This window comes from Belonocnema kinseyi, chromosome 6, assembly GCF_010883055.1.
Source record: "Belonocnema kinseyi isolate 2016_QV_RU_SX_M_011 chromosome 6, B_treatae_v1, whole genome shotgun sequence".
Classification (NCBI taxonomy): Eukaryota; Metazoa; Arthropoda; class Insecta; order Hymenoptera; family Cynipidae; genus Belonocnema; species Belonocnema kinseyi.
This window is the reverse complement of record NC_046662.1, coordinates 105,097,008-105,099,611: the sequence shown is the minus strand read 5'-3', so window position 1 is coordinate 105,099,611 and position 2,604 is coordinate 105,097,008.

The window sequence follows — 2,604 nt, the reverse complement described above, 5'->3', positions numbered from 1 at the left end:
TTGCAGCATTTTTATTCTTAATGTGAGGAAACTGACAGCTATGTTCAACTTTTTTGACAGTTTTTACACAAAAATAGACCGAATTCGAGCTAGTCCTATTTTACATTTTACATTTTCTGCTTTTAGAACGGAAAAAATGCGGTTATCCAAAACGTATATTTCATACTTATGCTATGGAATATTTAAACATAAAAAAATACCCTTAGTATCTCATGTGTTTTAGGTAAGTGGTAACGTGTCCGGCTTGTGTTTCTTCAATCTCCGTGAAATTCTACGAAGTTTGAGCTTCGAGTGTTCGAAACCTGTCGCCCTGATAAATTAATTTTATTCTTTCACATAATGAATTTTACATTTTCGCGTGTAAAATTATCGGCCGAATTGGAATATCACAACAGATTCGTAAAGTTACTCCTAAAGACGAGGGTCCTTTTATTTACATCCACCGGAGATGTAAAATTCAATAGATTTTTTTTACAATGTAATTTGTTGTTACAGAATTATTTTAAAATCTAACAAATTAGCGAAACGTTATTTGAAATGTATTCTAATGGGAGTTTCATTTTTCAAGCTGAAAAAATTGCCTTCACAGTTCTCTGGAAAATCTCAAGACCGGAGTTGACGCCGAACATGAGGGGCTTATCGCGAAATATTCCTTTGTGAGTAATGAATGTAGTTATGGGTCGGCTATCAATATCTAATTTTAGCTGACGACATGTGTTTTTTGAGTCTAAACGAAAAAAATACTTTTCGTTTTAGAACTTTGTCATAAAAGAATTAAATGTAAGCTGTAGGTAGGTCTCTGGCAGGATGGCTTCATTCACTCTACACATGTCTATGCAGAACCTAATTTCACCTGAAAGTCTAGAGTCAACTACTATCAGTGATAATTAAGCATTAAGTTGACTAACTCCTTTGATGATTTAGTGTTGCTGTGCTGCATTTACTTTAGCCTCAACTTGCTGTTCCACAGAAATTGGAACTGTTTTAGAAGGTTTTAAACTGGTTTTACATAACGATCTATGGACAACTTCACCAAAAAAAATTTTATTTTTTGAAAAGGTGTTACATTTTCCAGTCTATTCGCATGCAATCCCAATTTCAATATTCCCAATTTCTTTCCTGTCGTCTTTCCAATTAGTGATATGTCTCTTCGTTCTACCACGGCAAATGGTGTGATAAGTTCCCTTTCACCTGGTAAATTGATTGTGGTTACGAATTTGCTTTAAATCTTAAGTGGAGTTTTAACCGCATACGGTTTTGTGTATTTGAGATCTTTGAAGTCACATCCCAAATAGCTCCTTCCTTAGAAAAAAGTTCCCAATCCTTATCTGTTATTACGTTCACTTTAAATTCAAATTAATAAATGCTATTAGACGCATTCCGCCTCCTAGGCACTTAATTAGCTCATCAGGAACGTCCACATAATCTACACGTTGAATGTTATTAATTCTGAAGAAATCATAGTCCCGGATACCAGTATGTGTCTCAGGTTTTAGATATTCTGCGCCAACGAAATTAATTCGAGAATGAAATTGTTTTCTATTCTTCTAGGTTGGTTAAAAAAAAATTTTTTTTTTCGGTTGACGAGTCTTACAATATGCAGCATAATCACCTTGTAAACCGCATTTTTCGGCATTTTGCGTCCTTTGCTGGAAACATTTTTATTTCTTATTTATTAAAGTTTGTGTTTCTCAGATGATGTACTAGGCGCAGCTAGATTGCCATTCATGGTTTTCGATTGATTCATTATTTCCTTACGTACCTGACATAATTCTATAACTTCATATAGTGTTCTTTCTTTTTCAAGAATTTTCTTCTTTAGTTCTAATGTTAACTGGATAACAAATTCAGATCGCTTTTATTTTTTGCTTCAATTCAAAAAAACTTTATTTTTGGAACCTAGCCTATTTGTAATTGGCCCACAGCCCTCTATATTATATTTGGTGCTTGCAGCCCTCTATATACTAGGCAGTCTGATAAGTCCCTGAAAAATGAAACACGGAGATGTTTTTTTGGCCAAAGTCGGTTTTATTTTCCAACATACTCTTCTTTTAGGTCGATACAGCGAGTCCAACGATTTTCTAACTTTTTGATACCGTCCGAAAAGTACTCGATCGGAAGGTCTGCAAAATACGCCTCAGTTTCAGCTATGAGCTCCTCATTTGAGTAAAAACGCTTACCGGTGAGCCATCTCTTCAGGTTAGGGAACAAGTAATAGTCGCTGGGGGCCAGGTCTGGTGAATACGGTGGCTGAGGAACCAATTCGAAGCCGATTTCATGCAATTTGCGATTTCGATTTTCAATCGGTCCAATAATGATGAATAGTATGCTCCGGTTATGGTCTTACCTTTTTCAAGATAATCCACGAATATTATGCCATGTGCATACCAAAATACGGAGGCCATAACCTTTCCGACCCATTGTTGCGTTTTTGGATGCTTCGGAGCACTTTGGCCCGGTGGAACCCACTGGTTTGCCTGTTGCGTTGACTTAGGAGTGTAGTAGTGGATCCACGTTTCATCCATGGTTATGAATCGGCGCAAAAACTCGGTCGGCTTATGCGAAAATAATGCCAAATTCTGCTGGGAAGTTGTCACACGAATT